The sequence below is a fragment of the Pezoporus occidentalis genome, unplaced genomic scaffold (genome assembly GCF_034315485.1).
Source record: "Pezoporus occidentalis ecotype Australia unplaced genomic scaffold, CSIRO_AGI_Poc_V1 ctg4, whole genome shotgun sequence".
In the NCBI taxonomy this organism is placed as follows: Eukaryota; Metazoa; Chordata; class Aves; order Psittaciformes; family Psittacidae; genus Pezoporus; species Pezoporus occidentalis.
The window spans coordinates 28,832,011-28,856,633 of record NW_026915724.1 but is presented as its reverse complement, the minus strand read 5'-3'; the positions used below and the strand labels follow the sequence as shown (position 1 = coordinate 28,856,633).

Below are 24,623 nucleotides of genomic sequence, written 5' to 3'. Positions count from 1 at the left end.
GCTTTTTGTAGGGGGACAAACTACTGAGCTGTACAAGTAGGAGGGGCAAGGGCGAGGAGCATAAGCATATATTATTGACTGAGGCTTTCAAAGCAGAGAAGTATCAGAAATAATCTCTAATAAGAATAAGTAAAAATGGAGAGGTACATAGTGCTTCCTTTCCTTCTCCCCTGGAGCCTTTTAAATTCATAAGGCAGCATCTTTCTGACACTGATTCCTGTCTCTTTACAGATCAGTAGAGTGTCCTTCTGGAGTGATGGTAGGCTGCAGTCTATACTCATGATTATGTATCTGCCATTATCTGTCTTTTAAAACTGTGCAGAACAAAAAACCTCCATTTTATCTTCACCTAACAAATGGACAGTGAATGTTTGCAAGCCTCTAAATTTGAATAAAAGCCACTTAGAGTAAATAGCATGGCTGACACATGGGAGTCAGCTGCAGGTTTTGAGCCATTTTTATTCCATGGTGTATTGCTGCAAACTACCAGAAAGACAGAAGTAAAAGGGAGGAGGAATGGTTCCCCTGGAACTAATATGGCTGGCAGGTTTGCTTATCTAATGCTATTTTAAGCTAATGAAAGCAGTATTTCATCTTTGGATCAAGGTTTGTAGGTTTTCTTACAGTTGTGAGGGTTGTCAAAGTAATTGATGTACTGCCAAAATTGCAGTCAGGATACAAATAGATTCTTGTGTGGGTTGGAGTAGATCTCATGGTAATTTAGTGGCAATTGGTGTGTGTAGGAAGACTATTTAATCCCTTGTTCTGAAGTAAAAACAGTCCATTGGTAATGTAGAACTAAGATGCATTTTGCTTAGATCAGTGGCCAAAACTTCAGAGGAAGATGCAACCATTTCTTAATTTGAGCTCTTCTGGATGGCCTAGACTAGCTTCTCTATATCTGCATATGACGGTTATTTTTGGCCCTTTAAAATGTACAAAGGTATGGTCCCTGTGATCAACTGCTGGTATGGATGCTTTGTGGGAGAGTCAGGAAAGTATTCACAGAGCTTGTGTTTGGTACCTAGCAATGCAGCACACTAACCTTCAGAAGCCTTCATTTCTTATACATGAGCAGGTAGCTGGGTGATCTTTCTGGGTAGCATGTCTGTGTTCTCTGTTCTCCTCCCTGCACATCCTTGTGCTGCAGTGGAACTTCACAGTACCCTTGTCCTGTGACATGCTCTTGATCTCTGATCCAGACTCCTCCAGATCAAGGGCTTGGCCGGAACATATGGTAGATCTAATTCCTGATTATCATCATAAGAAAAACAAGGATCAAAGGTGAGTGAGCAGTGAACCCCCCTTGGTCTTGTTCTCTCACAGGTCTTTTTCTCTCTAGAAATTAGAAACCAAACTCTGATATGTGCAAGAGATGCAGGTTTGCTTTTTAATATCAAAGCGTACACCAAAGTTTTTATTTTGAGAAGCTTCACCTCATGTTACCAAAGTTGTCCCTTTTGGACAAATGTCCCTTCCATGTAGAAGTGATAACATCTTGTGATGTGTCAGAGAGAAGCAGCAGGCAGAGAACTGGCTAAGTGCTTTGGTTTCTTTCTTACCAGTGAAGAATGGCAGGGGCACTGCAGGCAAGAATAGGGGAATACTTTGAGCCCAGTCAGTTATAGCCAAGGACAAAAGTGGGTGTAAATGACCTGGTAAAAACGAAAGGAGAAGATTACTGTGTTCAGTAACTGTTTCTGAAGATGAAGTGTATATTTTTTGCTGTTCCTGTTTTTATACAGATTAAGGCAGATCCAGTCTGCATCACAAAACTTTTTTGACAAATGCAATATACTTGTAGATAAATAGTGTTTTGTTCGGGGAAAGCCTACCGATGATCTGTTACTGCTGTGATGCTCCAGTAATCAGTTACTGGTGTTACTGATGTAATGTATGTACCTCTTGATGTTTATAGGCCAGGTGGTATACAGATGACTTATTTGCTTTTATTTTCCTTGCTTTGGCATGAGTAAGAGTTCTATGGTTCAAATGCATGAAAAAGTAAAAATAAGAATGATATTTTCCTTGGCTATCCCATTTACCATGCACACCATCTAGAATTGTCTTCTCATGCAGTTGTTTTCCAAAATGTAGTTATTGCTGTCCTGCCTGTTTTGGATATGGTTTTTTTTTGGCCTGTGTTGTATGTCTACCCAGGATGTTACGCTAACCAGATCTGTGCAAATATTTAGGTGTCTTATGGGTGGTTTTTTTTGTTAGGTTTGGGTTTTCTGAAGGGGTAAGCTAGGGGTAAGCAGCATGACTGTTTTAATAGTTGAGCTAAGACAGTAATTGCGGTTTCCTTTGATTTACATCCCCTTTTCCAGTTGAGGTAAAGGTACACTAATAGCTAATTTAAGTCTGAAAATGGATTTTCTTTTCTTATTGCCTTTTATGAACTTCACAGAAATTGCCTGTTATCTTTCAAGGGGTTTTGGATGATTGAGCACCACTGAAGTATCAAAATTTGTATGTAGGGGGAATGGATCGAAAGCCGTTGTAAGATTCTGCCAGCAGATGGTGCAGTTAGTAAAAATATACTGAGAAGACCTCAGCATGAAGGAACAAATTTGGGGCTTTGTGACTTCAAACAAGATCTTTGGCTCGTGAGACAAATTAACTGGTAGGTTTGATTTATATTTTCCTATGTTAAATATTGCAACCTGGTAACCTCAACTATGGAATGTAACTGCTATAGTACTCAAAGTGATGATTTAGGAAGTGAATTTGAAGCTATTCTGCTCAGTGATTGAATATGCTGTTAGGTTAAATCCCTCTACCATATACAGTGCAGACTAATACTATGACCAGTCTAGTTTTTCATGCTTGGACAAAACATTTTGGAGCTTTCCAAAGCCACTTGCAGCTGGACCTTTTTGAGACAGCAGCATGCTGCAACTTGGTTGTCTTTTAAATTGGAGGTTCCCATACTTTAAATACTAGCAGACTATTGTTAATTTGAATGTTTCCTCAGAAATGCTATGTTACTTGGCGGTACTATGAAAAATTCCTGTAAAACCATCCTGCAGCATGGCTAACTTGATAAGGCACAGATTTCTAATGCAGCTTCTAGAGGCTATGCTTGAAAACGTTTGGTGTGAAGGATCTGTTTCTGCAGTATGTTTAGGGAATATTAGAGAGCACTACGAAGAGCTAAAACTTTGTCAGTATTCCAGAATCTGAGGTTGTACTGATAGTAATAATGAGCATCATTAAATTGAAGTTGTTGGAAGGATTTACTTTAAAGTTTTAAGTTGACAGAACTAAAGGTAGAATGTATACCTCTGACTCTATATAAAAGTGAAAGTATAGTTCTCAAGTATGAATTGATATTTATTTAAATGGATATGTACTCAAATTAATGACTTTTTGATAACACAATGAAAAACTTGACAGAGCTTAAGAAATTCAGGGAAATGTGTTACGATGACCTGCATCAGTCTTTCAGCCTGTGAAGTGTGCCATTGGCCATGGAGCAATAAAAGTGAAAACCTTTTTTTTTTTTCTGTTCTTGAGCACAATCTAAAAATTATAGGGATGGGGTCAATAGCTGTGCTTCTACTGAGGTTTTGTTTGATTGAATAACTCTGTGAGTAGTGCTGACTATATAATTTGAAGGGCTGCAGAAAAAGACAGGAGAAGAAACTGGGAACATAAGGGAATAGTAGGATGTAAAATGGGGTGAATTTTTGTAAGTTTGGCTAAAAGAACTGTCCTGATGGATTGCTTCTTCTGTTCAACCCTAAGGCCAGTGTTGTGTTTTTTATCAAAAGCAATTAGAACAGTTGCATGCATTAATTCTATGCACCAGGCGAAGCACCTCTATTGCACTCTTTGCTCTCTAGAAATTCTGAATTACTGCTTTGCCTTTCAAAAGGAGACCTATTCTTTTAAGATGCTACTAATCAAACAACTAAACTCAGTACCACTCATAGAATATTGTGAATTAGTCCAAGGTTGAGGAATAAACTGATATTGATCATTTTGGCATAAAGTAGATAAGAATAAAGTACTTGTAAAGCTATTGATCAATGTTTTGTTTTTTAGAAAGTCAAGCTATTTTAGAAGAGTCATCCCCCATTTTGACTGCTGGAGAGAAGAGGTTTAAACCAGAACGTTAAAGTCCAAGCTCTTCAGTTAGTAAATGCTGTGTTTAAAGTCCAAGCAGAACGCAAAGTTCTCTTGCCATGTTATATTTGCGAACTAATCTTGCTTCAGGGATTCTTGGCCCTGCTTCCTAGTGATAGACCCCAAACCTATCAGCAAATCAAACCACCCCAAGACTTCCATGACAGTCTTTGCAAGCTGCAGAGTAAAAACTTTCAGCTGCATGCTGATGCTGTGAAGCATGGTAGGCAATATCTAAAATGACACAAAAATTATCTGTTTCTCCGTTAAGTGCTAGCTCCTGTCCTCTTATACTGGGGTTATAAACTGTGCATTTCACTGTATGTGGCATTCGCTTGGTGTTCTGAGGCTGGGGGTAATTTCCAGGTGCTCTCCTTTTGTCAGCAGATTATGAACTTGATGTTCTTGGAGAATTTAGGGACTTTTTAACAAAAAGCATGTAATTTCCTTCTGCTAATGTTGCTTCTATCATTGTTCCAAAGGTGGCAAGAGACCATGCGTTCTTAATCTTCCGTCTTCTCAGCTCTCCACAAGAAATAGATGTGCTGTTAATATCACACAGCTTCTTTAATTAGGTAATTAGCAGTGGAATGACAATGCTAAGAAATCAGGAGTGGAAAAAATAATAGACTTGCGAGACCTTAACAGTCCATCAGTTACTACTGTAATCTTTTAGTCTCATTCCTTTATGATCTAATATCCTCAGTGGTACTGTCATGTCTATAATTCTGTTCCTATCAATGAAGCTACACAGCCTACTAGATCTGTCCCAGGTAAGCAGTTTTCACTCTGCAGAACATAGATGCTTTGCCTACTCAATGATCCATGTCAGCTATTAAGTACTGACAATGCTCTTCTCTGAATAGCCTTTTACCAAACAGCTTATTTCAGTTAACTTGCATAGTGCAACTGTTCAGCTTATTTCAGTTAACTTGCGTAGTGCAACTGTTATATCGTAGAGTGAAGGTTTTTTTGGTTGCTGGTTGGAGTTCTTGATTATTTTTCAAAAATGCTTTTCAGTATTCACTATCAGCTCAAGCAATAGTGGTATCTTTATGTAAGTGTATTTGTTCAAAAATATGGCCTTAATCAGCATGGCTTTTTAAGAAACTGATGCACAAACTGTGACCTGCCATTAACAGCTCCTCCTTCTACTTACAGAACATATTTGTTCATCATCCAGTGTGTTTTGCAAGTTGGGAAAAGCTTTGAAGCTGCATTGTTTCCGAGTTCATCAGTTTGGGGGTGAGGGGTTTTTAGCTTTTTTCTTTATTTTCTAAAGAGAAAACCAGTAAAATGCAATATGTGCATTCTTTGACTTTTTCCATAGTCTACTGCTAGTAAGATGATTAATTGCTCAGGCTCGAAGATAGGACTCTTCTCAAAAAGTCTTCTTTATCTGATAGAAGCTAAATTCATTGGGGCTGGGGAGAAAAAAAAATACATTGTGTTTGGCTTACAAAACGGTTTGTATATTTTAGAAGTAAGATTTAACACCCTTTCCCCCCAACCCCAATATTTCTGAGAGGAGACATTAGAGACAAAGAAGGGAAGCTGTAGTACTTGTACTGTGCACAGTTAAATTAACATTAAAGCGTTCCATTACAACCAGTTACTTGTAAAGTTGCTTGGCTAGTTTGCAGCTTCACAAACAAGCTAAACAAAAAGATTAAATAAATCCTGTTTGTTGTTTATGAGCTATTAGGCTGAGCTGCCTGGCAATGGGAAGAGTTAATTCAATGTGTGTAGACAAGAGATCGAAGTATGTTTTTGTAGTAGTGCATTCATCTGCAAACTAAGCCTGTAGACCACCTGAATGACAGCCTGTGCAGCAGTAATTACTGTTTCCTGAGGTGGTGTTTGCAGGAACATCCCCTCCGGGGAAAGCTATCAGGGTTTGTCTTACTGGAGTAGTGCACTCCATGGCACCTTTCTAGAGGAAGGGTTGGACTGTCATCCTGCGTATCTGAGAACTGGGTCATCTCTTCTGGGATGCTTGCTGCACACCTCAAGGAAGATGCTGGATGGTGGCCAGAGCCTGAAGGAGGAGTTAGGGGAGAGGTCGCTGAGGACCCAGAGCTCCACGTGGATATCCACAGATATCAGCTGAAGGACCCTGCTGATCCTGGTGAGACGTATGTATAGTCTTGGGAAAGTAAATGCAGACAAGTCTGTTTGCATTTGCTGTGTTCTCATCCAAGCTTCGATGCTGTCTGGACCTCGGATAACAAGTGCCATTTGTTAAGGATTTGCTTTAGGCTGGGCATGCATACACTGCAAAATGTCTCTAAGACCTGTATGACAAAAGTGATAAGTAAAGGATCAGAAGCAAATTCTGACTTGTTTTGTGACCTAGAGACATACAAAAAATCTTTATCTTACTATTCTTGAAAGGGATGTCCTGTGTGGATCCCGTTTCCCCTCTCTGTATTACACTGTGCGTGCTCTTCTGTAATGAGTGTTGAGCAGACAGGCTGGACTGGCATAGGTTGAGTTTCAACAGCTGGTCCTTCTGTAACACAAAATGAGGAGGGATCCATCTTTAGCAGCTATGAGAATTCTTTTTTGTAGTGCTGAAAAAATGGGATTTACCTGCAGGACCCCACCTCTGCAGGAATGTTTATGCTGGTTTGATTCTTCTCCAAAGCCAGTCCCACTTTCCACTGGTGTTGTGATAAACAGCATGATAGCTACGGTGGCTTAATGTGTATCTATAAGCTGGTGTGAACCGAGCCTCTTATGTGATTGCATGTGGCAGTGTTAGAGCTGATCTAAATACAGCTTCTCTGGCTCTAGATTTTGTTCGTAGGGATAGGGAAAGTTGAGGGAAAAATCTTGTGAGGAGGAAAAATCCTTTTCCTTCTGCCTCTTTCTTTCTGTCTTTTTCTATACCAACTGTCTGAGAGAAAACTTGCAGCTTTCAGGTCTGTATATTTTCCAAAAATTATTGCATTTCATTTACAAGGGTCTAAAGTAAATAGATTTTCTGTTTTTCCTTGAGGATTTTCATTTCTACAAAAAATGAAACAAGTTTTCCACACAGACTTCTTATCTCAACAGAACTTTTTATATCCAAAGAGCTACCTCTGGTTGTCTTCCTTATCATGGTCCCAAGTTGCCCCTCCTACTCAAGAGAAAAACCTAAGATGGGTTAGAGTGCTGGAAGTGTCCTTAGTGGTCAGATTGCATCTTCTAACCACCTCAGAAAGACAAGTTCTGCTCTTCAAGAAGTAGGTTTGAGAAAAAAAGGAGCAATACTGGAAGGGAAAAAAAAGGGAAGGAGGGCTATTTCAGAATGAAAAATACCTCTCACCTCTATCAGCTCTTCTGTTGGGCCTCCAGAAATGCAAGCATGAATCTTGTCCCAGAGTTAGAATAACAAGCCGCTACTTCCACTGGGGCTTCCTGCCTTCCTCTCAGTATCACATATGCTATACGACTAAGTTCTGAGTTATGTGAAATGCTTACTTATTACAAGTGGGTTGAATTAGCTGTGCAATACGTACTACTTTAGACATAAATAAGCTAGGCTAGATGATTTCTTGAAGCTTTTCCGGCATTTTGATTATGTTATAGACATGATGAGACAGTGTCAGGTTGTTTTACCCAATGTGGAAGATAGGCTTTCCCTTTGAACAAAAAGCTTGTTTTTGCCAGCAGTTATTTCTGCCCCAAATTTCCTTGCGCCTGATACTTGTCCATGAATGACAAAAATCTTCTGCTACCTGCTGTAACTGACTGAGGGATGCTGTGCACAAAAAAGTAAAAATCCAGTGGGGAAGATGGTGGTGAAAGTAATGAGAAGGCAATGTGTATGTTTATCTGGAGGGATCTCTAATATATATGAATTTCTCATATGCAATACTGCTGTTTGCAGCAGTATCCAGATAAAGATGCCATTTTTTGCTCCCTTCTGACTATAGTATGGTAGGAGCTTTTGTAACTGGGCTAGTTGTTAGTAATTACAACAGAAATTTGTCTGACTAACAGTTATGTATAGAGGGGTAATAGCACAAGTAATAACACGAAAGAGGCTTCAGTAACAAACTGGATAACAGAAAAAGCCATCAGCTTTTTTATTCTGGTTAAGCAATTGTATCAGGGAAGTCAATGGCACCTTGTACACATACCAAAGTAAAGGAGCATCACTGTCTGTGGAGCCCAGTTAGAAAGTAATGTGATGGCACATTTCTTGCTGCCAGTGGTATCTCCTTGTCAGCAGAATTGTCATCATTAATCCTCTTCTTTCAGGTTGCAAAGCAGCTGTGAGAATAGCTGATTGGCCCCGTTGTTGTTGTGGTACAGTATTGCTAGACTGAAGTTTTCAGATGCCAAAGACACTGCATATTGTTACAGTTCTGAAAATAAGATTGTACAAATGCATTCTGTGGCATGCTATCATATGCCCACTAGATACTGCTTGAGGAGCTTGAAGCTGGTGCTGGAAAAAAGTGGTTTCATGGTGGTGAGGATGTAAGTTTTGGGGTCCTTAGCCTCCTGTCTAGAACTATTTGAGGAAAATCACCCTTTTTATTTGATGGATTTGAAGGATTCCAAACTTGTAGCTGGTTACACTTGGAGGATTCCTTGGCACTGTTGTAAAAAATGAGTTAGGCAGTGCCCAGAGAGTATTCAGGAGTTTAACTGCGTAGTATTTTAATTGACAATGAAAGTAGGAAAAAAAGAAAAGTTGGACTTTTAGGTTTAAAATGGGGGCAGAGTGTGTTAAGTTAGTGAGTTATCTGGAGCATAAAAGGGAACAAGCACAGAACCAAAGAAATAAGATTTGATCATTGTAGCAGAAAATAGGAGCAATACTACTTTATTTTTGATCTTAAAGAGGATGGCAGGATGTTTGTTTAATGTTATCAGAAATAATGGAGTTCTTGATTGAAGATGTAGTAATGTTTGAGGAGTTAAATGCTGATCTCAAAGATACTTGTTAGGAAAGACGAGACTGCATGAGCAAATGTGATGAAGGCTATACGAAATATTATACTTGCAAAATAGACTCATGAAGAAAGTACTTGGCTACTTTTTATTTGCAGCATGTCACTAAACATATCTTTTGAGACTTTAATATATTTTCTCTTCTGTGATTGTGCAAGAGTTGTAGTTATGATTACTTAATATTCATTATTATTTGAAAAAGATGGGTGCATGGGAAAAGAAGCTATAGACTTGGAATTGATAATATACTTGTCTAATCAGCAATGCAGCTACGCTAACTTTTCTAAAACCTGATTTTTGTGGCAAAGCTTACATACTTCACAGATTACTTTTCTCTGTCTCATATTAACAAGTCAAGAGAAAGAAGATAGTCAAGATACACCTTCAAGAATAAAAGAGTAGAGACATCTTGTCTATTTTAACGTGCTATCTTTTGAGTGTGGTGCTTGCTTACCACGAACTTAAAGTAGACCAAACTGCAAATTTGCAACGTGTGCGGCAATGTCTGTCTTGATAGGAAGCTTAAGGGAGGTGATATATTGACAGGTAAGAAAATGTTAGTTTTGGCTGCAGTGTGCTTGGCAGTTACTTGAACAAGAACATCTTGACATTTTTATTTTTTTTCCTAATTTTGATTTCATACCTGCTACTCTGTGTGTGACGTCTGAGCTCTGCCGATCAGTTGACATGTTAGACATTGCTCTCTCTGAGAAACCTCTTTTCCCTTTGCCCGTGCAAGCTTGAAAAGGAAAAAGACAAAAGGACCTCCATGAGTGCCTTTATGCAGCCTTTAAACTTGTGTATTCAGAAATACAAGTTACCCCTTAAATTACTTTCTTTGTTTTGGGATTTTTGGGGTTTTGTTTACTCCCTCAGGAGTAATGATGAGTACTTAGTGTTCTTGCAATTCTGGCAGTTTTTAAGGGACTTCACTAGAGGCTTTATCTGTAACCACATAGGTGGTGCAACTTGATCTTTCCAGGCTTTACTCTCTAGAGTTTTGGCAAGCTTACTTTAAGCATATTGCAAGCATTGCACATCCAGTGAACAAAAAAGCTCTACTTGACCATTTTCTATATAAACAATATAGTCCACTTGGCCATGAATAAATATTTCACAGAAAGATCTGTGTGAACAAAGATGTAAAAGACCATTGTTTAAATAGTTTCCCAGGAGATGTGTAATCATGAGCAGCTCTGTCACTGAAGATAGACTGAACTGGTTCTGTTCATGTCTTGATATTTGTTTTAGTAATGCTCTGTCCTTACTGCTCTGTCCTTATTCTTGTCTGAATATATTACTTTGGCATCTTGCTGGAAGCAGCTGAAATTGTGTGCAGAGAGGTGCAGTCCAAGACTCCCTGATGGAGCACTTAAGGATTGGAGAGCTTTGTATTCTGAATAAGATGATCCTCATTTGCATGTGTATAGACTAATATCATGATACATTTGGCTACTGCAGAGATTATCAGTGCTGGTTGTTGGGGCTTTTTTGTTTTGTTTTGATGGGTCCAGTTTTAGAATACTATATTTTGATAGCTGACTGGTTAAGTATATTTAAACTAATGGATATTTAGTATTAGTAATGAAATGCTTTAAAAAGGCAAACCTGCATCATTGCAGCACTTTCCCTTGCCTATAATGGCCAAAACCATGCAGTTCTGCTGCTAAAAAAAGTTTTTATTTAAGCAAGCATTTTGCACTATTTAATGCAAGAATGGCAATGTGGTAGTTCATTGCTAGGCCCAGTGTGGAGCCATGGTAAGTGGTATGTAGGGTGTTGTCATCTGGCACCTCCCATAGGAAATCTTTTGTGATGAAGTTTGAGGTGGTAGCAGAAAACCACACTAGGTTCAAGAGCAGCTACGTTCTGTCTTCCTTTTGCTATGTTAGGGTGTTGTTTTTAATGCAGAGACTGCAGAATGAAAAGCTGCTTTGGACATTTTCCAGAAAGTTATTGAAATCAGTCTTTGGTAACTGCATTGGCTTTTACTATGAACCAAGGTCACTGCATGAGCGGGCAGCCCTGTTAAAAACAGGATTTGAATATTTTAAAATGTGTCTTTTTATAGTTTCAATAAATAAGTGGGAGTCTTATAAAAATATACTACAGGCATAGAATTTATTCCTTTTGTCCTTATCTGCTGCCTTTTATTCTCTTCAGCCATGCTCCTGCTAGTTAGTTATTGATAGCAGCTTTCCAACATTTGTCACATCAAAGCTCTGAAGAGAAGGAAGTTACTGGTTGCCCCCCAGTTTCTGGCACTGATAATTTGAAGTGTGTATCTTTTGGGTGGGATTTGTATGCAAAGGAGATGGTAGTCTTTGATAAAGGTGGGTAATATTTTTCTGGTAATTGTTCTCACCAGAAACAAAATCAGCATGTCAAAAATTGGCTCCTCTGTGTCTAAAGCTTTGTGGTAGTTATGTGTTACACTAAACTTTTTCAGCTCTTGAGTAAACTGGAATTTCTGGGTTAAAAAGGAGGTGCAGGTGCCCACATGGTTTTTACTGTGCCCACCACTCTCTCCACCTTAGGGCAAGGCCTGGATTCAGGTTTATCCTCTACATGCATCAGCCATGCATCTAAACAAGATGAATGTTGAGAAAACAAAATATGAACTGTTTTGGGGTGGATCTCTTAATTCTTCTCTTGAAACATTTTACTTCATACTCACACGAATGCACATATTCAGTAATCAAGCCTGGGTGGAGGCAGGAAGAAAGAGGTAGAATCAATAGACCTGTGGCTGTGCTTGCTTCATGTTTTCAGAGTTGGTCTTGAATGGCTAAAGCAATAATATCAGGATAGCTTGCTGAATCTCAGGTGCCTGTAGGAAAGAATACTTGCAGAGTTCTTTAGGCTTTTCACTGGGATCAGGATCTCTTTCTAACTTACTTATACTATGCATGGATAATGGAGAAGGACAGTGCTTTATAGAAAATGGCTTGTAACTAAGCTTGGCTAGGATTTGCATTAAAAAAAATATCATTGTGTAAATGCTTGGAGAAGGACTCGAGAACCTACAGCCTATGGAGAACATAGGTCCTGCAACTTAATTTCTTATGATCAAAGGCCAAATATTTACTTTTTTTCAGTTGCCTTTTTTGTTTTTTTTTATGTTATTATTGAATCTTGCTAAGGTCATAATAACTGGTCAAAGAAGCTTCAAAGCTGTATTTACCCCTTAGCGAGGCTAGACATCCAACCTTTATTGTAGGATTTCTGTGAACTATATCTCAGTGTGTGCAGTCTGTTTTATGCCTAGAAATCTGCAGAGTTGACCCCTGCCTTCTCACAGTATCTTTTCATAAGGGAAAATTTTCCAGATGCACTTAACCAACCGGGTGCCCGGGTGCCTTCAGCACAATGGATTTCCTGACCACTACGGCAGCATAAAACTTGTAAATGCAGCTGCTGCAGAAATAGACAGTGATGAAACACAAAAACTGTGCCTCAAGACAGAAGAATAAATAACAGTATGATGATAATTACCCTCTGTAGGTATTACATTGTGACAGTCATCAGAATCTTACTTACTCTATCTGCATTAACCTCTGTCAGTGATGAGTTTCCTTCACACGTCCGCACCTCCCCCCATGCTAGCCTGCCTGCAACCTTTTAGAGAAGTTCTCAGGATTATGGCTGCAATGTTAAGAGTAATTAGATGAAACATTGCTGTAAATTCCTGTGGAAAGAAATACATGAATTACCTTAGTTGAGTTAACTTCTTCCGAATATAAATAATTGGATGAAGTGATAAACAGCTGGGTGAAGTAATTTTGCTTTATCTACCTCCAGATAGGACAAAAGTTAACAAACTGAAATGATGAAGGAATGGAAATTCTGTTGCTCCAACACTGACTTTTTAATCAGGATTACATACGTGATCCTCTGTGCAAACTGCTGAGCACTCACTTCTTGTGTCTGACCTTGTCAGGCTGAGAGAATGGCCAGGCTGTTAAGCCGATGGTAGGTTGTTGGTGGCATGAGTCAGGGCAGGATGAAGTCCTAATGTACGTGTCTTTAGATGTCAGTTGGCATTCTCTGTAGGTGCCCAAGGATTGGGAGATCAGCAGTTCAAATTCAAGCCGATGTGCAGTTTGGCGCATTGGCCTCTTGGATTTAATAAGTGACACACCTTATGTCTAAAACTTGGGATCTGATTTAAGGTTAGCGGTGGCTTGAAAAAATTCAGCTTTAAGAGTTGTATAAGGGTTATCTAACTGAATATATATATTGCAAGCAAAAATAAGAAATAAGAAATCAAAGTTTTGGGTTTGAGTGAATCATAGGAATTACGGCAAAGTCAAGTGACTAAGCAAAGCTATTGGATTTGGTGCTCCATCAAGATGTAAGAGTTTATTTGGTGTGATTGTGACTCAGCACTTGAGGGTGAGTCATTCCTCATCCCTGGGACTTCAATGCCGTAGGTTTTCTGGCTGAAAAAGAAAAGAGGAGGTGGGAAGAGATTTAAACCTACAGCGAAAGTTTAAACTTTATGAATACAAAAGAGAGGGAGAAGTTTTACCCCCACACAGACTCTTTTTCTTGAAAGACTTTATTTTTAACTTTTGAATATGGTATTTTCAGCAGAATACAGTGACTTTTCACAGGAACTTTATTTATAGTGGAGGCTTTTCATATTTTATTTTGCAGAAAATTAATTTGTGATTATATTGAACTATGAAAAGAAACCTTTATAGCAATGCAATTTGCTTTGTCTTTGGCTGCCTTTCACACAGATGAGTTTAAAATACTTCGTGCCAATAACTCATTTGTGAGAAGACAATAATAGCGGAGAGGGATTGAAATCAATAGGCTCAAACAGGAGAATAAAGGCCTGAGAATATACAAACATTTAATGAAATATCTACATGTAGTAGAAACTGCAAAACAGTAGGGGCTTGCCAGCAGTGACAATAATCTAAGGAGGTGAGGGGTTGATGGCAAAAGAGAGCTGAAAAGCAGTGAAATCCTCACCTCAACTCTGATGTGTCTATATGTTCATCATACAACACACCAGTAATGGAATAAAAGCACAACAGTATGAGTCCTAACCCCTGTATCCAACTAGAATGGGGTTTCCCTGCCTTCAGGCACAGGAAGGAAGGTTAGTGTTATTTTTGTGAAGCTTCAAAACTGTCTATTAGTAGAGAACGGTTTGTCTGGGGGGCTGACTGGTGTGTTAATCTGTTCTACAAGATCTGGGGATCAGGAGGGAAAATTCTTCTTCCTTCCCTGTACTGTTTGCCAAGTATGGAGGAGACGGTGGGGAAGTTGTAGTTTATGTTGTAATGTACAACATAGTTAGCTGCTTGGGAGCATCTGAGGTTCAAAGTAACAAGTTCTTTGTGCTCCTGTGGGGCCAAGGCATCGGTAATGCTAAGAATTGTTTTTTCTTGTGTCAAATTGCAGTTGTGTCTTTGGCCCTTTTATTGCAAGCCTCAAGTATGTTGCAAAGTTTGAGCAAGTTCTTTGTGGCTGTTCTGAACAAGGATGTGCAAGGAGTAGGCATCAAAGCAATCTGCTGGACTGAGTGGCTGTTGCACTGTATTGCTTAAACAGATGGGCTAGATGTCATGACCCATTCCCATCCATGTATATAGTATTACCTATAGGTATATATGATAAAGAAATTCCAGAAGCATCAGCAGTTCAAAAAAGTTGCAAAATCTGTGGTTTTTTTCTAAGTCCAGCTCCATAAACCATTTTCTGGATGTGAAATACTGTAAAATACCTGCAGTGTCACCATGCAGATGACATCATTTTATTTTTTTAATCACAGAACATGACAAATTCACTGAATATGACAAAGAGGCTGCATATGTGCTCATTGCTTATTTTGTTCTCCAGGTTTGATTTTGGTTTTCAAATGCAAGTGCCTCTGTAGGATTTGTGAATCTGTGATGGGAATGTGGTTTGGTACATTAAGTAAAAAACACTCCAGTCTTCCCACTGTAAGCTGTGAAGGAAGCATTGACTACCTGGCAATGTTACATTAAGGAACATAAAATGACATGATTAGGGACAGACATGATCTGTGAAATATATCTGGAGGATTTAATAAAGGAAGACAGTAATTTTTAAGGAATATGAAATTTTTTCTTATACACTTTCAGCACTATGGGGAATTACTGCTGGCATTTGATTTTTTAGAATTACATAATATTTCTTATGGTTGTGCTTTTTTGCATATAGTTGATGCTGTTCTAGATCATTAGGCAATTACATTTAATTGGTGACTAAGCTAATGTGAAGATAAGCTTAGAGTCTGAAGTAATAGATATAAGGCAAAGCCCAGAAGAACTGATTCAAAACCTTTTACTTCAAGAAGCCCATAATGAGTTTTATAGAGATTATAAAGGAAGATATCATGGTGAAGCAGGAAAAAAAGGAAGATCCCAAGTTGATACTTTCTTTCGTACTTATTTTGTTACAGCACATGTGTCTGGTATGTCTCTAGCATAAGAGCATCTGTGTTCTGCTCTGAGCCCACATCTATTTCTACATCCTCAGAACGTGCTGGTTTCATGCTTTCAAATGAGATCATGTAATGTAGGCCTGGAGGTTCTCCTCCAAAATGTTACGTAAAGATTGTAGAGTTTAAGAGCTACTGAAAGTAACTTTGTTTCTATACTTGTAGTGAAAAATAAGCGATAATGTAATGATTTAGTAAGTTCCTTCACTCTTTTTCTCCCCAAAATTATGATAACAAAGCAGTTCAATTTTATACACCACAGGGTGTATCTCCAGTATTTTACTAAAAATAATCACAGAGTCAGAAACAGTTCTGTTTCTCATCAGTTTTTTGAGAATTCTGGTTCTGGCCTTTTTTCCTCATTAGAACAAAACTGGACTGTTTGGATGATACTGCACAACAAAATTGCACAGAAGTTGTCTATTTTCAGGTCAGGATTGGAATTCCAGCTGCTTTAGATGGAAACTGATTTGATCCCACCACATCTTGGATGTCTTCCAGGTAAAAACTTTGACCTGTTTCACTGGAAATGCTCTAATCAGTTCTCATTACAGATTCACAGTCTTTTAAAACCAGAGCAAAGCTGCAAACTGCTAGCAAATCTGAGCCAATAAAGACAGTGTGCAAAGGATTAGACACAAGGACCCTAGGAAGCAAGAGTGTAGCCAGGATTTAAACCAGAGCCAGTTTAGCTTAGAAGTTCTGTTGGTTTGACCAAGGCATTTTTCGGTTGTTCTTAGTTGCTTGCCTAGGAATTCCCTCTCAAACTCAAAGTACTGTGGTATTATTTATTACTGGAAACTTCTCCATCAATTGTTCTTCTGCATGGCTTTTTCACTAAGTGTTTCTGCTGAGCTGAAGCCCATCTGAAAATAATTCTGCAGCTGATTTGTTTGATATAGTTTTATTCAGATTTTAATGGGAGGGAAGATATTTCAGTATTAGGTACAAAGCATCGGGAAACGTGAATGAGATGCTGAATTTTGTTGTCAGTTGATGGGTTTGTTTTTTCAAAAAGGACCAGCCGCAAAAGTAACCTTTTTCAATGTCTTTGGCTGTTTCTGTTTACAAAATGATGACTGTTCTTCAGTGGAGTCTCTGTTGCTGTTTGGGAGGGAAATCTTAGGAGAAAATGAAGCCTTATTTGTCACCTCAGCCCCTTACTTTCAAGCCAATGCTTATTCGTGTGAGCTTTCAATTTTTCTCCACTTGAAGGCTGAGGGAAGAGGAGGGTGATATTTGATAAAAGTGTAATTTGAGGGTTTTTGTCTATGTTCTCCTGGTTTTTCATCTCTCTGATGCTGTTGTCCTTGTAAGACTAAGGTGGAAGACAAGAGATGCTATTTAGACTGAAGATGTTTTAGTTTGATGCTCTTTTCTCTAAGCAGGCGTGGATATGCTGGAAGAGAGTGGCCTTTTTTTAGGATTTTATTTATTTATTTATTTATTTATTTTAGGGTGAAGAGTCTTTTCCACTAGTAGAAGACAATACAGGTGTTACTGTTCCCTTTCCACCATTCACCAGGTCGGTGTCCAGCTATGCGCTTCTGCAGTGCCTGAACTGGTGGTGTTTGGAGGCTTGTAAGAATAACTGAGCTGTGAATGGTATACTGTGAATGAGTGTTCCTATGCCATTATTCATTTTTTCCTGGAGATCTTACAGCGTTATTTTTTGTGTGGTGTCCTTTCTTACATTACTGCAGCAATAAATGGATATAAATGACAAGTGTGTATAATTTGTCTCTGTCCCATATATAGTACATTAGACCATCACTGTCTTCTAAGAACTGTTGAAGATGTGTGGTGAAGATGGAGTCTGTTGCCATCAAATGTAATACAGTCCAGTTATGTGAAGATCTTTGTCATTTTAATTTCTGTGTTCTTTGCTAGTAAAGAGATACTGAAAACATTTTCTTTTATCTTAAAATGATAATGTTTGTAGGTTTATATTGTATATGTAGCCAGGCAGTTAGTGTTGCTTTCATTGTTATTAGCCATTAAAAGAAAGCATTCATGGAATTTACTCCTGACTTTGAAGATTACACTTTTTTGTGTCAGCAGTTAAACCATATAAAGAAATAATCATGTTTTTCATTGACAACAACCCCCACACCATTTGTAGTAAGCATAATGAATTGCCTTTTTTTTTTTTTGCATGGAAATTGAATTCACTTTATTGTTCACATGTATTGGATTTAGTATGTCATATTACATATTGATAGAAGACAATACAGTGCAATGCTATTCACAACTATTTCTATATATATTCTACAGTCTTTCTCTGATGGGGACACATTAAATAGGTTTCATTAATCTTTGTTTAGGCCTTGAGACCTGAAGTATAAAGCAAGAAAACGAAGACATGATGGTAAAGACTGACCAAATCAGAATGAACTTGCTTTCATTTGTTTGGAACAACTCCTTTTCTGATACCTCATTTCATTTTCAAAGGAACATTACTCATGTTGTCAATTTTCCTCAATAATAGTTGCAAGTTTTTCATTTAAATAGTTCCGAGCCCACTTATTTCCTTTCCATGAGAGCTTTGTAATAGTATCCACCTCTTTCTGTGAATTTTTATAACTTTGGCTGTTGAAATATAGGTACTGGTTTTTCATCAGTATTAGTGTTGGTGTGGAACTGGGAGATAACAGTTTATTTGCAGGTGTTAAAATGGAAGGCTTGAAATTTTAAAACATTTTAAGACTTGCCTTCAATTAGTGTCAACTCAGTATTTGGTGCATTCTGCTTAGATATGGGCAGACTGTTCTCTTCCCTGTTTGCTTGCATACACATGGAAGTTGGTTGCTCTCTTCTTACAGTCTGCCTATCAAATTTGCAAGGTCAGAAGAGTAAGCAGGGCACTGGGACTAAAGATCATGCCTAGTTGCATTGGTGCCTTATCAGCAGAGAAACATGGTGTCCCTGTGTCGCAAGGGTGTAGGGCAGAAGCAGACTATTATCACCTGAGATAATAGTGGATTCTGAGGGAAGTGGGGCCTCACTTGTGTAAACGTTTAAACAGAATTATCACTGCATGGGTATTTCTGGAATATTAAACAGTTGTACTGTGAAAGCCTTGTCTATGTAAAAGAACAGTTTCCTGAAATTCTTCAGTACTTCATATTATTCTACTAAATATTGATCAATTTGCGATCAGCAGATCAGTTTGAACCAAGATTGGAGGGTGATGTTTGGTACCCTCAATCGAAACGCATAATTTTTCTCATGTATTATTTGTTTAAAAATGAGAACCCTTAAAGCTCAATATTTGGGAAGCGTTTTGTCTGTATGTATATATCACATTAAATTAACTCCCTTTTTCAGATTATTAGCTTAGTTTTTGTTCTGAGATTTTCATGCCTTTGTTTTGTTCCAAGAGCAGCTTGAAATCAAAGGTGGCCTATTTTCAGCTGGATAAGCTATGCAGAGAATTGCTCTTGCTCTATCACTTAAGTGGTAATTTGGATGCAGTGAATGGAATGCACAGGAGGCAAGGGAGATATTCAACTATAGCAAATGTTCAGAAAGAGCAATGTGGTGTGTTGACCCCAGCCAGCAGCAAAATACCCACTGTACCTCTCACTCCCCTCTCAAATATGCATAATGATTTCTTGGTAAGACAAATGTCTTGTATCCTGCCCTTATCCCTGAGCTTTTATTGCTGTGCACAGTGTCATATGGTAGGTAACATTTCTTTTTACAGTGTGGGTCAGCTGTCCCAGCTGTGTCCCCTCCCTGCCCTTTGCCCATCCCCAGACCACTGGCCACTGGTGCACTGGCACTGGTTTAGCCACAAATGCAAAGCACAGCACTATACCGGCTGCTATGAAGACAGTTAACTCCATTCCCAACAGACTCCATAAAAACAAACAGATTTTAGGAAACATATTTTTTAGTTGCATGTATCTGTATTTGTATCTTAACAATATAAAAGATAACCATGAGAGACTAAGTGAAAAAGAAGAAATCTACTATGTCATCTCCAAATTCCATTTTGACTTTAATTAGTATACAGCAGGTCATAAATGAATGAAATTATTAATGACTGAACTATTTCCTAGATTGCATAGATTTTTGCATGATGGAAAGTGAACTTTAATTACAAGATCAAAAAATAGCTTGATTCTCAAGACAGTATGTGCCATGAACAATTAATTTTTAGTTATTACTGACTGTAGCTCTGACAAAAGGATTACCTAAAGTACCGTAGGATACCATCTGGGATCTCAGTTGCATGTAAGAAGTGCTCAGTGAGGCTTCTCCCTCAGTGGCATTAAAATATATTGTTCAGTAAAGAAAAAGTGAAAGAAAGGTCTGAAATCCAAAAATCTGTTCATGAAATTTTTGTGCCCATCATGTTCTCATGAGCATCATGTTCGTGATGTTCATGAGAAAGCTTTTCATCTCTATTTCAGGAACAGCTGATTCTGTTTTGATACAGTTGTAGAATTCAACATGAATGAAGAATAGCGTATTTAGTTGGAAGTTTACTTGTTTTGTTCATTGTAGCTGGTCACAGTTGTACGTACTGCTTGTAATAATGTACGCTCTGCCAGAGCTCCAGTGCTAATTTCCAGAGTCTCCTGGAGGAGCAGAGAAAGGTGGAAAGTACAAAAGAGATAAAGCATGTTCTCCATGTATGTGTCTTCTTTTGGCTATCCATTGCTAAGAACACAAAGCTGCTCAGATAGAGAGTGTTAGCCCCTTAATCAGCTCATGGGTGAGGAGCTTGCCAGCTTGCACTTGCTGAAATGAGTTCTACCTCACAGCAAGTAATGCACTCTGAAAAGTGAGCCTTTGCAGACTCTGAAATGCTCTTGGTGCATATCAGCTGCTGCATGGGAACACATCTCAGAGGTGGTGTGCCATGGCAGTTGCTGGAATACCTCCTTGCTTTGTCCTAATTTATTCCTGATATCTGTTGCCCTTGTGAAAGCAAGCCACAACTGGTGGTTTCATGTGAATCCATGTTGGATTGTGGACACACTCTTTAATGTCATGCCTTCGCTGTATCATTGTGACTGAGGTCAGATTGCTATTTAGACATTTGTAAACAGTTACAAGCAAAGCAAATGTAAGACACAGGCCTCCTCTTACACCTGAGCAAAAAGATGCCCTCCTATTTGTCTTGGTATTTGTTGTCTAAAATTCTTTCTTCTGAGTTTGAAGTGCCTGTGGTCATTATGGAGTGATTTCCCCTAAACTCCGGATGCCTTTGATTAAAAACCTCTCATCTGTCTTTTTTGTTGTTAGGACTTCTCTGCAAATGGAAATGCCATAGATAGCTCTGTTTACAGCCAGATATCTTTACACCACAGTGGGGATTTCTTATTCTGAAGTGACACCTAATTACTTAAAAGGCACAGAAATGATGTAAATATCTCTGAGTGTTTGGGAAGTTAAAGCTATTTCCCTTTTGTTTCCAGTTAGCAACTGTTAAAAGACCCTTTCCCCGGTTTGTGCTGTTGAAGCAGAAGCTGCTAGTATATTCATGTTGAATATTGGACCAAATATTTATATGTACATTTTTATAAGCTCTTGACATCTTTTGCATTGTCAGTTCTCTATAGTCAAGAGACACATAATGCAGTATTAATGAAGCTGGTGCAATTAGTTATAAGCCACTTTGTTTGGATACATCCTCCTTTATGTCTCAGTGAATGCCAGTGAAGGCAGAAGTGACAGAGGCATGAAGTGGTTGAATGGATTTTGGCTCAGCCATCTCTGCATGAGGGCCAGATTATCTCTATTTAAGCTCTGGATTTTCATGAATAATAAACTTGATAAATGGAAAGGAGCAATAAAATATATAAGTAGGTTGTCCACTGAACTGACTTTTATTTACTGCATACATATGTTCTCTGTGTATATATGCACATATATATGCACAAAACATGCACTGTATGTATATGATCTCTAGGTATGTAGCAATGTTAAATGTATATGTCCTTTGGATTCAAGTAGGATATTGGGTAGTTAAAGTCTCAAAGGATTTCTTTCTGGCTTCTTCAGCAGGAAACTAGAATAATTATCACGTTTGATTTTAAACCTGTGGAGCAGGATCCACTAACTGTAGACTAGGAAGACTAATGTAAAGTGACCATTATTGATTGTTTGGGTATAAGTTCAGGATTTTGGAAAACAGGATTTTGCAGAATTTGCTAATGTTATAAGATTGAGAATCAGATAGCCAGCTGGTCATTCAGAAATTACTGTGAGCTGAAATGTAGTTATAAAATTGATGAAATCATATGAGTTAGCAAAAGCAATGTCAGTGCTAGACATACCTTGATATTTGCATCACATCTCAAGAATTCTTTTAATTCATGCCTTATTTCAGGCACAAATTCCTGATGGCAGAGACAGTGTCTTCATCAAGTACCTCAGTGCTTCACAGGTATAGTAAATAGGTAAGAGGCTAATGGATTTATCAGTATTATTGTAATTGTTTTTTTCCTTTAGTTTTATAAAATTTTCTGTGGTAGCAGGCATGCAGCCACTCTGTGATCAGCTCATTTTAGACAACTGTAAGAGACATGACCTTGTATAATTCCTCTTGAGGTTCTTACTGTGATTTTTGTTTTACTTTCCTTAACCTAAAAGGGTTTCTGTGGCTATGTATGTATTTCTGCCTTTCATACGGGGAAATCTGATGCTTGATATGGAATAAACAATGGCTGTTCGATGCTGAAAATGCAGATGGATGCAACAATGCCTTGCAGTCCTTCCCTGTGCCAGAAATAGCAGAAGGCATTTAGATTTCCCTCAACTGGCCTTTTCTTGGCAGAGAATTAGATGGCGCGAGAAGCACAGAGAGATGCAGCCTGAGGTTCCTGGGGTGAACTGTAGCGCCGCTTCATGGCCCAGCTGTGCCTGGATGGACCGGCAGAGGCAGAGCCAGTACCTTTCCTTTGCAGACCTTGGTAAATGTTGATCTGACCTGCAGTAGGCTGTGGATCAGAATGTTCAGGACCTCAAATGGACTGGCCGAAATGCTGTGGAGAACACAAGATGAAATGTTATAATAACACATGGATATTTTTTTTTTTGACAGCTCTTAACTCCATTTAGTGAAGGCCATTCTTGAAGCTATGTCTTAGAGCCTGTAAATCCCATGTCTAGAGCATGTATAAAGGAGCTGAGCAAAGAAAGTGAAGGATTATGGCTTATGTGTACTGTTGGGTAACATTTATTTGTGTGAAAGGGGTCTGAGTAAGACTTAAGTTTTACAACATACCCCATGTATATTGAACTTCAGATAAAGAATAAAACAAGGATTTAAATACTAAGTCTTTATTGTGGAACAACATTTCTTTTTCCTGTGTAGAAAAAATTCCTGTATTTCAGCACTGTAGAAATGTTATGCTTCTTTTCACTCAAGCAGACTATAACTTTCAGCATGAATGATTTCAGTAAAAGTGAGTGCTGGTTTTAAGTGCATTTATGTAAAACATACCTCGAAGTAAGACCAAACCCTTCCGTCTGCTGTATCTGAACAATAAAACAGCAGGATCTAAGTTGAACTATAAAACAGCAGGGTCTGAGTGGGAACCCCTTAAGGAAGAGCTAACATAGGTTATGTACAGTGGGGCAATCAAGACTAATTCCCCCTGAATCAGTACCAGGTCATGCCCATAGGATGGTGCAAATGGTAACTGATAGTGAGGATGAATGGGGAGAGAAAATATAGAAATGCTTGTAACAGCATAGCAATGAAGTGTGTTTACACTTAGAAGGATTTCCAATCCAGTAAGCATTCAAAACTTCAGTTCATGGAATCATCTTCTGCAGCCCAGTCACCTCATTACAGTGTAGCATGATGCTTGCTAAATGCTGATGCTGAGATGATGATACTGCCTGCCCACTGTTTATTGTGGTAGCATCATTATACCCTGGCAGTCTTTTATCTGTAGTATGTATATTTTTAGTCTTCTATCTGTATAGTCTTTAAGTACTTCAGGCTGAAACTGCCTTAGAGCAAAGAAGCTCAAAGAATGAGGTGGATTGTAGGTCTGCAAGATAAACCACTGGGTTGCTTCAAGGTAGAGTGGAGTTTTATTGTTTAAAAGGAGAGTATTAATCAGTATTTTGAATAGAAATGCTTTGTTTAGAAGGAAATGAAAAAGGGAGTTCTGTGAAAATCTTTGAAACAAAGCAATTGCTTACTGTAGTGGAAGGAAGCAGGGATGCATATGCATTTCCAAAAGGTGGAACCACTTTGCAGAGTTTGAAGTCTTGGGCAGATGGACAATACTCCATGTTCTGAACACTTTCATAAGTTTCAAATTTATTTTTGTTCCACAGTGAGTTAGAAAGGGCTTTCAGAAGTTCTGTGAATTCTATTGGCAAATTTAGTTTTTACTGTGGTTTTCTTTCGCATTACTGCAGAGGAAGTGCAATTCTTTTCCCATAAACTTGACTGGAATCAGTGCAGCCATGAAAATTCCCAGCATTGACAAGTGGGCATTTCCTAGCATGAGCAGCATACTCCAGCAGGTCATTGTCACTTTTCCAGCATTCCTAACAAACCAACTTGTGCTCACTTACAATAAAGAGAAATTTGAATCCTTTTACATGGGAAAAACTGACGCCAGGTCCTATGCAACCTCTTTTCCTCTCAGTTAACAGGATAGCATTAGGAGTGAAAATGGACTGTGCCCTTTGCCCTGACAAAATGTGAAGAGAAATATGACATAAACAGCTCGACTCATCTCTGCTTTCTCTTTTCCAGACACTGTTAATAGACTGCATCAAAAATCAGGTTGAGACTGTGCCAACAGCTGTGAAGTTTCATGACAGCATCCATATCGTAGTCTTGCCCATGCACTTTCTGTGAGCAGCTTCTTGGTCTCCCTATGGGTGCTGAGATGTGAAGGTTTAAGCCCAGCTAGTAACTCAGAATCATGCAGCTGCTTGCTCACTTTCCCTTCTTCTTTCTCCCCCAGCTCCCAGAGGGATGGGGAGGAGAATCAAAAGAATGTAACTCCCACGGGTTGAGATAAGAACAGCCCAGTAACTAAAGTATAACATAAATCACTACTGCTACCACCAATAATAA

General features: G+C 38.6%; 1 long non-coding RNA gene across 3 annotated transcripts in view; it reads left to right on the top strand.

The window, feature by feature from the left end:
• The window catches only part of LOC134171170 (uncharacterized), a 40,302-nt gene extending 19,371 nt beyond the window's left edge, over nucleotides 1–20,931 (top strand). For 2 of the 3 annotated variants that reach the window (XR_009967532.1, XR_009967530.1), the window contains exon 4: nucleotides 17,020–17,665. This is a non-coding gene — a long non-coding RNA (uncharacterized LOC134171170). Of the gene's footprint in view, nucleotides 1–17,019; nucleotides 17,666–20,818 lie in introns of those variants that run through there. The other variant, XR_009967531.1, reaches the window with a different exon arrangement.
• The last annotated feature ends 3,692 nt before the right edge of the window (nucleotides 20,932–24,623 follow it).